The sequence below is a fragment of the Pinus tabuliformis genome, chromosome 1_2, assembly GCF_031772625.1.
Source record: "Pinus tabuliformis cultivar Carrire ecotype Pingquan chromosome 1_2, CPIR1, whole genome shotgun sequence".
NCBI classification, from domain to species: Eukaryota; Viridiplantae; Streptophyta; class Pinopsida; order Pinales; family Pinaceae; genus Pinus; species Pinus tabuliformis.
Genome location: NC_142298.1, coordinates 1,240,224,666 through 1,240,237,835, shown reverse-complemented (window position 1 = coordinate 1,240,237,835; position 13,170 = coordinate 1,240,224,666).

Below are 13,170 nucleotides of genomic sequence, written 5' to 3'. Positions count from 1 at the left end.
CAGGGCCCACAATTTGGCGTTTCATCTTCTAGGGTTAGGTTTTGGGATGTGAAGGGTTTTCCATTGTTTCTCAACAATAAATAGGCCTTCGAGCCTCATTGTAACAGAGTTTAGAGGCATGTAGCCACCACATCTCTTCTCAGAGATAAGCTACCATCGTCGTAGCTGGTTTAGTTTTATTACTATTTGTAAGCATATTTCAGTATTTTATATTAATGAAATGAAGTATTATTTTTGCTGCATATCTGTGTTTATGGTTATCTCTGTAATTTGTTGCATTCTTGTTTAAATCCAGATCACCCGTCGAGTCAGTAGGTCGACCCAACAAAAATTTGGCAGAAATCCCCAAGGGCCATGTGGCGCCCTCTGATTAGCCCACGTGGTGGCCTGGGATTGGCCCAATTCAAATCACTTTCAACCAATCAAGTTAAGCCATGTTTCATTCTAAGATTGGCTTGTTTAAACTTCGTAATACCCAGTCATCCTACTGATGTAAACATGAAGTCATTGCATGGCTTGCCGAGTCAGCAGCCCAGTCAACCCTGCAAGTTGACTTTTTAGTTTTTTGCCAAAAACTTCACAATGTGATAAATTTCACATACGATGTCATATTGAGGTGATTCAAACATCGCTTGAATCAGAATGATGAGATCTATAATTTGGGGCTGGCTTTGGGATATTTTGAGTGCTTTTATTTTTTAGCATATGTTTTATCCCCATGATCATTCCTCCCCATTGGAAACTTTTGGACCTCCAAAAGTCTACTTTTACTCAGCAAGTAATTGAAGATATAGCTCCTTCACTTTCTCAATCTTATTCCACCTTACTTTTCCTAGATTAGTGCCTTTGAACGCCACTCTAAGATACTCCACATCGCTTCTGTGTGAAGTCTTGATTCTCCTGTCAAGAATTGAGTCTTCCTGCAACTCATATAAAGATTCAGGAGAAAAATCTTCAATAGATGGAGTCTGAACATTCTCTTCATGATCATAAATCAGTATAGGCTCATACAATCTCAAGTTTTCCAATCAGTATAAGGTGGCAAATCTAATAAAAAAACATTGTTACCAATTTCCTCCAAAATTTTGAAAGGATCATATCTAATTGGCTTGAACTTTTTACCATAACCTTGAAGTATTTCCTTGCTGATATACAATCAAACTCGATCCCCTACTTGGAAATCATGATCAACTCAATTCTTCTCATGCCTTGCTTTGTACTTGGCTTTGCATTTCTCAAGATTATCTTGTACTCTTTGATGCACTAGCTGCATTTATTCAATGAAATGCTTGGATTTGTCAACATAATTATGTCTCTCTAGTACAATGTCTTTAACAAAGATGAAATCCAAAGGATACTTTTGCAAATAACCCAAACAAGCTTCAAATTGAGATATTTGTGTAGATGAGTGATTAGCACAATTGTAGGCATGTTGAATGTAATGCAAATTCTCATCCCAAATTTCAGGATTCCTACCACAATATCCACGAAGGAGATGCATTTTTTATAACATGTAATAAATTCAACTTTTGAATTCCTATACGAATTGACCCAAAAACAAACCAACATAGCATAAAATGTCAAATAAAAAATTGTTGCATATAAGTGATTTGTTCATAACATCACTTTTACAAAATACCAAGTTGTGGGGATATGCAACATGTGGAATACAAAAGAAATGCAGTGTTTAACTAGACAAATAGTCCAACCATTTCTTAGCCAACCAGGCTAGGGAGTTTTCTTTCTGCATTTCGCTTTCTTCAAGAACTGCTTCAAGGATGAGTGCAACATGCATACCATTTTCATCTTAATTTTCTTCCTCAAGTGATTTCATAACCGGATTTTCCTTCTTTGGATGAAGATGTGGATGTAACCTCCAACATTTCTCGCTCCGAAGCCCACTTATATTGCAATGAGCACAAAATATTTTGTGAGCATTTCTTGGCAAAAATGTCTTTGAACTTAGAAGAGGATCTTCCTTCCTGTTCTCACTTATAATCGAAAGATTCACTTTCTTGACCATTTCTTTCCTTTTCTGGCACTTGGCTACACAAAGGTTAGGTGCATGAAAAAAGGTAAAGGAAACATATTCCACAAAATTTTATTCAAATCATCATGTTACTTATAGTCATAGAAGGCCTTTGAATAATCAAGACTTTTATACCTTTTATGTTTGTCCTTTGGATTATGAGTATGGCGTGGAGAACTCGATTGACGAGGAGAAGCTGACCTAGTTCTTCATTTGAAGCACCCATCTCTCTTTGGAGATGTTTTTTCATGAAAGTCATCATCATGATATGACGCTCCTTCAACTTGCAAGAGTTCTTTCTTCACGAATTTCACACTTGAATAATTCCTTGACTTTGCAATTTTGGAGCATTCTTCAACTTATTATTGAACATATCCCAATCCTTCATGCCAAGATAATTTCTCATCTCAATAGGATGAATGATATCATGACTATTAATTCCAAGACCCTTACCATTATATCCCATTTTGGTCAACAATTTCATACCAGTACCCTTGGTATGTTTCTCAAATGATGCAAAAGAAGCATTATAATTGTTAAGAGAATGAATTGAACATGAAATATAGTTTACCTCATTTTTTGCTTGTGATTCTTGGTCCTCTTCCTAAAGCTTAGCCATCTCCTCCTTATTTTCTTTTGTATATGAAGTGGTAAATGAAGATTCAAGAAAACCACTCTTGTGATTTAACATATAAGCATTGTTCTTCAATTGAGAAAGGATACAAACATCAGTCATCCATGAAAAAAACTTGCCGAGTCTTGGGAGAAGCTTCAGTAGCTGAACATTCCCAAGTTACTCTTCAATGACGTTCTGCAACATCAGGCACAACTTCTTCTTCTCATCCTCTACTACTTCGAGCAATTTTCTTAGTTCCATGTTCTCCACTCGAATAGAAGAATTTCTCTCTTCTTGTTCTAGTAGCCTTGCATGCTGCAAAATATTTCCAATTCTTGAAATTTGGTCAGAACGTGCTCTAATACTAGTGATCTAAAAAATAATCATCCTCTAACGCTTTGCAAGTTTTGAAAATTTCGGGTCCTCAAAATTTAACTTAGTTCATAACTTGTTCAACAGTGAATAGTTATTTTTAAACAAACTTAAAGATTAAACAAAATCATATGCAATCCAACATGGTAAAAATGAAGAAGAGAACAACCAAGTGATAACAGAGTTTTTCCATTGTGGACTATGTCTTCAGGCCCTGCTCTAATGGCTAGGCTGCTTTATTGATCTCAACAACAACAAGAGTACATTACCAATATTTGACTCATAGTGTAAAACTCCTTCCAGAGAGACAATATTTCTCCTTCAAAGAACAACTCACAATTTGACTCCCTTTAGCAAATAAATTAAGGCACCAAAAGAAAAAGGACTCTCTCACTAAATGTGGCAATAGGTCCTCTTACTCATTCTAAGATCAAGAAACAAGCATAAATTCAACTACTTTGTAATGAAGTGTAAAAATGGCCTTTTCCCACAATCATATTGAGAATATACTAAAAAATTGGTTGCTCTAATGCATAAATAGATGCTTCAAATGCATCAGGAAGGCTTGAAAACCCTTGTCTAAGCTCTTTTCATGCTCAAAAAGGTCTCCCTATGGCCTATAAAAAAATCCAAAAATAGTCTTTGTCTGCAACACAAAAGGACTTGGCTCTGCAAATTGTTCAACATCCAATGCTCAAATCACAAAATTAATGTTGCCATTGTGTCCAGAATAACAAAAAACCCCTATGTAGGCTCTTCCCAGACCCCAAAAGGCTGAAAAAATGGACAAGATATGCCTCCTTGCTCCTTTCTCTGTTATTTGTCATGTAAATTAACAAAACTAACTAACTAAGCAATGAAACTCACCTTTGGAAGGCCCATTGAGCGACAATTTCACGTTTTTTGATGAAATTTCCGCCCTAACAGGTGCAAATTGTCAGATAAATAAATGTGTTGATAAATCATAGGCATTGAATCTTTAGCTCCTAGTGTTGATCATATGATATGGCATGTAGCCAGGGGCATGGGCGAGAGGCCAAGCACCCATCAGTACTCTTCCCATGATCACGTTATGTGCCATGTGTCCCAGTACTAGGCCACATGTTTGCCCTGACCCTTAAGCCATCTGCTTGTGATTCGGGGATGTTAAATGTGACTAGGGCCAGGCCTTACTACCCCACCCCTCTCGCCTAGCACTATGGTTGTACCATGATCCATATAACAAGGGGTTGGGGCTATGTGCCCTGCCCCCTCTGTCAATGCTCCAACAACTTGTCGTTAAATATAATCGATACCAATGGTATACTAAGAACCAAAGGCGTGGTATGGCGGTAATATTGTTGGTTAGTTATCGAAAGGTCATGGGTTCGATTCCCTTTTGGCACAAATACTGAGGTCCATGTGGCTCCCTCCTATTGGGTCACTTGGTGCCCTCTGATTGGCCAACGAAGTGGCTCGAGATTGGCTGAATTCAAACCACCTTCAACCAATCAAGTCGAGACACATGTCAATCCTAGATTGGCTCATTTAACCTCCATACTTCTTAGTCACTATGTTAACTTCACTACACGACCTACCGAGTCAGTAGCCCAGTCAACCCTACAATTTCACCTTTAGTTGTTTGCCAAAAAATTTAGAATGCAAATAAATTTCACATATGGTGTCAGATTGAGGCAATTCAAGCGTCATTGGAATCATAATGACGTGATCTATGATTTTGTTATGCTCTTGACCTGCGAGAAGATACCAAAATAATAAGAATTAACATCATGTATTTTATTACTCAGAAAGGAAAGCAATGTTCACTTGCCTCTTCGAGGGGGCAACCTCCAATAGAGCTGGAATCAATTACAAAATAAGACACGAAGCTCCTCGAGGGGAGTTTCTATCCTTTATATAGGATTCATACATGCAATACCATGGGTCAATACCATGGTTCTTATTAATACCATCTATCTAATTGTTACAGGGAAAAGTGTCTATATAGAACTACTCTATCCCACTAAGGTGTGACAGCTGCCTTAGAAACAAACAGAGAAAAGCTACTTTTGTTTTTCCTTTATGAATTATAGATAGAGAGGAACAAAAAGACCAACCTTTGTCTTGCGCTAATCTCCTGATTTGATCCCTCTCTTCTTTGATAGTCCTCAGCTACCTGCTCCCTTGCACGCCCAGCTTCACCAAGTACCTGTAAGATCACAGAAGCATAGCACTATACAAAGAAATGGATCTATAATCATAAACAATCCAGGATCAGATGTAAATTGACCATACAAATGTAACAAGCATCAATGACACAAAAGCGCGGAGGAAAACTCAAATATCTTTTATTGATAAACAAGAAAAGAGCCGAGAGGAGTTACAACCAATTGTTCTGACCCAGCATCAACCTCCCAACAAAGAAGCCCCTCTTCACCTCAAACAAAGCTTAGATCACCCAACAATCTGATGTTTGTCTCAAGAAACCAACAGCAATTCCTTACAATATGCAAAATTCCAGCCTCTGGATCTCTGGGATGGGGGATCCATATATAGATATCTGTAAGGGAGATGAGTCAGCTTGTGGTTTGATTTGTGTCTTCTCTCTGATAGTTCTTGCTTCCACTTAGAGACTGATGGCCTCTTACTCATCCTTGGTCGAATTCAATGAGACAAGTGTCATAGGAGAAGATTCTGGAAGCTTCCATTGCCTCTCCACCTCGCGGAATGACACTGCATTTCTCGCCCATCGCACCCCACAGAAGGGACTTTTGAAATGCAATGCACCCTCACAGTGTATTTGGGTGAGATGCAGCGCACCTAGCCAGTGGAGCAGCTGCAATGATCCTGTTTTGACCAATTCTGAGCAGTTTCTCATGGAGAACTTCTGGGAGAAGTTGTAATCTGTTGACCTTGTTCCTTTAGGGGTTAGAACAACACTTTTAGGGACTTAGGAGCCCTTGATTTATGGACATTTCATGCTTGGGGTTGTAGGGCCCAAAAATTTCTATAACAGTTGCCCCCTAAAGCATGAGGCCGTTAATCTTTTGATGTCGGGTGAAATGCTTTATTATGAGGATCCGAAGTTCTTTCAATGTTGGGAGGAGACCTGTAATAAGATACAATACAATACATTATCTTCATAATATTTTCATGATCTGGCTGAGGCGGGCATTCCCATTCTCAGCTTTATAAATTCATTTTCATGTACATAGGACAGACAATCGTCTGAGTGTAGACTGATGATTCTGATAGAGCCATCATCCTTTTGAGTGGATGATTATCTGTGCAGAAATGATGTACATTTAATGTCTTTATTTCCCTGAATATATATCACAGCCCGGATGGATGAAACTAGATCCGGGGTCTTCAATCTCGTCCGATCTTCAGTTGAAGTACAAGTCGATCCATGTGAGAAATGTTCTGAAGTCGAACATGGAAAGACATCGCTTGATTACCAGTCAATGATGTAAACTGTTAACAAGTGCGAGAGGAATCACCGATAATGATAATGACCCTCAAGGTACTGCAACACAATTCATGTGGTGTGAATAAAGGACTTGGCGTCGAACACCATGCAAAATCTTTCGGTCAAAGGCCATTGATGTAAACCTGTCGCCGGAAGTGAGAAACTTGCCATTGAGGCATGCAAGCTTCAAAGTACTGAATGGGGTGTTCCTAGATCAACTTCTTGGATAATGAGTTGATGTCGACAAGAAGTGATCTGTCACAGGAGGGCCTTAATTAATCCCACATCAATGACACGGAATGGAGCAAATGATTTTGATGGAGTTGAAAACGATCTGGTGATATAAGGTTCAGGGTGGAGGTCATGAAAGAATGGAGTATAATGTATGGTAGTGGGTGAGACACAGGTGAATTCACTGAATGACTTCTCTTGAACATATCGGCGACACTGATGTGATGGATTGGTAGCATTAACCCCAAATGTGGATGGTATGGCGTGACCATGGTGATGTGATCGGTGAATGAAACAACCCAACCTGACTCGGACACGAAGTGGAAGTGTCATGTTCAAGAGCGACTTGCTACCAACAAAGTTTCTTCAAGTTTTCTTCCCAATTTTCCTCAGTCATTGCTGACCAGTACCTCTTTATTTTTGTCAAGCTTGAGGAGGATAACATATGCTTGTTCTATAATTTTCCCTTCGGGAAAACCCATCGCTATGTTTTAACGAGCCTAGCGATAGTGAAACTCATTTTCATCTATAAACAAGTTTGTCGATATTAATCTTTTTAACAAGTTTAACGACAAAGATAACTCGGTCCTTTTCAATTTTAGAGAGTCTGAAAAGGAACGTAAAGGTAACTCCAAAATTCCTTTTTCGTCATATAATCCCTTAAGTCCGAAAAATTGTAAAACAATACAGAAGGGATGAATTTTCAATACTTTTAACAAGCCGAACAAAATAAGCACTCGATCTTTTTGTATAATAATCCCTCGGGTTCAAAAAGATTAAAATCTAGAGGAGGGATAGCACTTCTTGTCCCTTTAACAAGCTGGAGAGGCCAATGGCTCGGCAATCTTTTCATATTTTACGAGTCAGTTGAAAAGAGCTTAAAGGAGACTCGTCTTTTGAGGAACGAGTGATAAAATGGGTATCATCTTATTCCAGGTAAGGTTTGGAATTTTCCAATCACGGCAGTGTCACAAGGATTGCTAGTGAAATCACTCTTCGCAGTTTTTCCTCAAAATGGGTAAACAATCAAATGGAGGTGAATGATCGGCCAATGAAAAAGTGGAGGTGCCGGTGCAAACACGACCAAGGCTTTAATGGCTGAAGTACTACATTCACGATGGTTATTTACCGGGGAATAATTCATTTTTTAATGAGCTTAAACGTGGGGAGAAACATTTTCTCATGTCTTATGTTTATTTTTTACCGAGCTTGAACTATGTGCTAAAACTACTCGATTAATCCAGTCGTGTGATAAGAATGTCTCATATAAAATGGCAAATTTTAGAGTTTTGCCCCACATCCTTTCTTTATGCAAGCTAGGAAACGACCAACCCAAAAAATAGATAAATGACCGCTCTTTGCTTGCACTCCAAAAGGTTTGCATGCCCCCAGGTATAAAACAGAGTTTCAAGGTTACCCCTACTTCTTTCCATTAAAACATTTGTTTTAGCGAGAGAGGCCTACCTCTTACAGGCTACCCAAATATTGTTCTATTCACAGCGCAAACAAAACACTTCTTTGGCGATGTCTACCGAAATAAACAAAGGTGAGCAGCGATGCCCGCCAACTCCCATAACTTTGACAAGAGGATCTTATTCCAGTCCAACTCCCTCTTCCAATCACGGACAGGAGTATGGAGGTCATATTCTCTCGCGGAAACCTACCCTATACCAGAAGTTTTCCTGCCGAAGCAGACCAGGGTGCATGCCCCCTGGGTTTCAGTCATGCCCTCCCGAATCACTCGCGCTCATCGGGTGGACGGACTGGAGATTGAGACATTTCTTGCGTGAAAAGACCATTTAGGGATGGTATATGACTATTTGCTCTGTATGATCCGTGAAATGAAAGCTAGTCTACGAGCTTGACCACTCTTCCTTCGTGCGGAAACACATTACTCTAAAGAGTGAGGAGACAATTGCTCCCATGCAATAAATACAGTCTCCTCCAAGGAGTAGATTGTAATCCAGGGGTCCTTGAACTACCATCACGTTCATGTGAATGGTTTTCCCTCTCAATGTTATGGGCACATTGGGAAGGATCCCTAACGGTCGACTCGTTCCTTTATCAAAACCTGTTAGATTTCTCATCTCAGGCAAAAGTGATGGCGAACCAAGCGCTTTCCAAGCAGTTGAGGAAAGGATACTCACAGAAGCCCCCTCATCTACGATGGTACCAGCCATAACCATTCTATATATTTAAACAATGATTCGGAATGGTATACTAGCTGGTAAACGGGGTCTGCCTAGTTGATTCCAGTCGAAGGAGACAACTAGGTTGCTTGGAGGTGGGACCAAATAGACGGCCGGGTACGACTCTGATGAACTTCCTTCCTGCGGTAAAGGAACGGGTAAATTGCCCCCATGTTCGTCGGAGTCTGTGCTTATGAAAAGAATTTGGACGGTGTCATCCTTGTTCTCTTCTGTGACTGTATCATCTGAAGATGGAACCTCTGAAGGCAAGACCGGGTCAACTGTCGCCTAGACCTTTTGACTTTCGTCTGGTATGGGTTCAGATGGTCTATCTTCAACGACAGATGCTTCGGCCGACCACCTGAGCGGGCCAGCCGGATTTTCAACTAGTGATGGACTTGGCAAGAGTTTTTTATATCCAGGAGGAAGTCATAACGGTGAAATTGGACGATCATCCAAAACTCTTTTAGCTTCGGCTAAGAAGGGACAACGGTGGACGGCATGATCGCCTTTGCACAGTTTACAAGGAAATCTATATTTTCCTTTTTGTCCTGGGGCTTCACTTTCACTAGTTGACAGTGTGTTTTCAACATGACTATCAGAGGTTGACGACACCGGGTTGTGCAAACGAGGAGACCAGTCCCTTAAGATCCGAGGGATACAAGGAAAATCTCTGTGATAGTGATCTCCTCTGCAAATGACACATGGCGATTTAGGCCTGGTCGGTGCAGTGTGGATTTTCGCTAGACGACACTCGTTTGCCCCCATTCGCTTTTGGCTCCTTCTTCTTCTTCTCTTTCTTCTTCTTTTCTTTCTTCTCCTTAGGTACTTGACTTTTGGCTTTACCAGCCGCATAAAGCAAAGAGGAAGGAGGAGAGGAAGAATTAGAGGAAGTAAAAGGTTGGTGGGTAACTCTGGACTCGTCTAATTGCTGATTCGATTGTTCAGGAATTGTGGTGTTCTGAACGACAAAGGTTGAGAAGAGCCATACAGGCAAACCAATTGTCACTCCTAGAAGCGACAATGTGGCCATATGGGGCGCACCAACATCTCCCCAAGAGGAGAAGGGACAAGGATTTCCTCCAAGGGGAATTCCTTGGTTGTTGGACTCCATTTTCTCAACCCAAGATCAACGTAGGAAAGGGTAATGAATATTTTGTTTAAAATAAATTTTAGACGCTTTGACACAACTTGTTTTTTCAATTTTTAAGAGTCGAGAAAAAAAAAAAGATGACTCTAGTCTCCTTCGATTTTTAATGAGCCTGAAGTGACAAGTGCTCAGATGGACCTTTTCCGTTAAGGAGTCTGAAAAAGGAACGAAAGGGACTGCTCTGGAAATCTAGGTAGAGGAATTACCAAACCAATCGCAAAACTGCAGAATACTTTTTACGGTATGGCAGTCAATCTTCCTGAATGCTATGTTCAGTGCATTTCGATCGATAGGGCGGCAGACACGGCTTCCTATGGATAAAGGATTAAGCCTATTGGGGTCTCCCAAAATATACTCGACGGTACGTGGGAGCACAAGTCCGTACTGGCACTTATCGTCTCAAAGTGGAGGAATCACCCAACCATCAGTGAGAACAACAGTTACCATGCTTTACGACGCTAGAATACGTCTCTAACCTAGACTTCTAAATGTTGTGCGTTAAGTTCCAAAGCGTTGTTAGATTCATTGAATTTATTTTAAGTTGATCTTGTTTATGAAGTTTGCCTTTCGGGTTCACCACGAGATGTAGATGTAATTCCTAAAATGCAATCTAAGATGATAAACAAACTTTTTATCTCATTTATGCAATGAAAATCCTAGCTACTAGGGAAAAGAAAGACAGAATCTTTTCACAAAGAGCAAAGAGCACACTCTAAATGCACTTTCCTAAATCAAGCCAATCAGACTGTCTATATGCAAATGCACATGCATGTATTTGTTTTTCGACTTTCTTAGTATATGAATGCTAAAATAAAGTTGATGCACAAATCTGAATTTCTTTTCAAGCGACAAATATCAACAAGTTTCTTTTCGAAATCAAAAAATGGAAACGATCACAACACCTTACGATTTTGAAATGAATACTTGTTCTCGACACTAGAAAATTACAAATTCAGACCAAAAGCAATAGTAACAGGATAATCGACCATCAACAGCAATTAAACTCTTTCCTACGATTGAAATCGACACTTGCGACAGTTTCAAATCAAAGGACGACAGTACGATTATGCTACTTTTGCAAAGGAGAACTGTAAATGACTCAACAAACACACAAAAACATCTAAAGTTCTTTTGTACAAAGGAGGCGGAATAACAGCAAGGAAAAGGGGTTTCAAATAGACATATACTGATCACAGGCAGTAAAATTCAGGAATAGAACTGAAAATAATGAACCACAGAAGCCACAACTGCACAGATCTTGTCTGATCAGTGCACCTGTAACACAGAGAATCTAAAATGTAGCGCAGGTTGTCCACTCGGGAAGTGTGTTGAAATTCAGAATCTCTGAATAGTACCTGCGCTGGGCTAGAAACGAGATTCTGTTCGGGTTCCGGGTCACAGTTTGCAGTTCAGTTATTGGGTTTTGGCCGAGCAAAAAGCAATCAGTAATGCAACAATTAGGGGTAGATCTAAGGAGGATCTAAGAGCTATCACAAGGGCAATCAGATAGTTTGTGAATCAGTTGTTTAAATCATAAACAGATCCAGTAGATGGATTGAAGTAGCAGTTGTCTACTTTGCATTTGTTATGGCAAATGCAGTTCGAATGCTACTTGTAAGTTTATGAAACAAACAACAAAGAATGATAAACAAACAAACTAATTAGCTCCCCAGTGGAGTCGCCATTTTGTTACAAGGAAAAGTGTCTATATAGAACTGCTCTATCCCACTAAGGTGTGACAGCTACCTTAGAAACAAATAGAGAAAAGCTACTTTTGTTTTTCCTTTATGAATTATAGATAGAGAGGAACAGAAAGACCACCCTTTGTCTTGCGCTAATCTCCTGATTTGATCCCTCTCTTCTTTGATAGTCCTCAGCTACCTGCTCCCTTGTACGCCCATCTTCACCAAGTACCTGTAAGATCACAGAAGCATAGCACTATACAAAGACATGGATCTATAATCATAAACAATCTAGGATCATATGTAAATTGACCATACAAACGTAACAAGCATCAATGACACAAAAGCGTGGAGGAAAACTCAAATAGCTTTTATTGATAAACAAGAAAAGAGCCGAGAGGAGTTACAAGCAGTTGTTCTGACCCAGCATCAACCTCCCAGCAAAGAAGCCCCTCTTCACCTCAAACAAAGCTTAGATCACCCAAATTTGATGTTTGTCTCAAGAAACCAACAGCAATTCCTTACAATATGCAAAATTCCAGCCTCTGGATCTCTGGGATGGGGGATCCATATATAGATATCTGTAAGGGAGATGAGTCAGCTTGTGGTTTGATTAGTGTCTTCTCTCTGATAGTTCTTGCTTCCACTTGGACACTGATGGCCTCTTACTCATCATTGGTCGAATTCAGTGAGGCAAGTGTCATAGGAGAAGATTCTGGAAGCTTCCATTGCCTCTCCACCTCGCGGAATGACACTGCCATTTGTCATTTCTCACCCATCGCACCCCACAGAAGGGACTTTTGAAATGCAACGCACCCTCACAGTGTATTTGGGTGAGATGCAACGCACCTAGCTAGTGGAGCAGCTGCAATGATCCTATTTTGACCAATTCTGAGCAGTTTCTCATGGAGAACTTCTGGGAGAAGCTGTAATCTGTTGACCTTGTTCCTTTAGGGGTTAGAACAACACTTTTAGGGACTTAGGAGCCCTTGGTTTATGGACATTTCATGCTTGGGGTTGTAGGGCCCAAAAATGTCTATAACACTAATACCATGTCCCATTTGCAACTAACTGTGGTCCCTTCTTTAAATGAGGGTCAACCACTCACAATTATTAATATGGGCTTTATTGACTCTTTAACTAACTATAACTATGACTCGACCCTCTTACATAAATAAGGGGGTTAGGGTTGGACCCTAACATGCCCTCCCCCATAAAGATAGCCTTGTCCTCAAGGTTGAAGCTATGGAAACTGCTGAATAACTGTGGTTTTTTCCCAGGTCGCATCTTCTAGAGAGGTGTCTTTCCACTTGACGAGGACTTCCTTGATCAAGCAGCCACGTAGGTGTCATTCTCATGGGTCTAGAACCTGTTCAGGTTGGAGCCAAATTGAACCTTCTTCATCCAATTCTGGTAGACTGGTTTGAATTCTACAATGGTTCCCAACCACTTT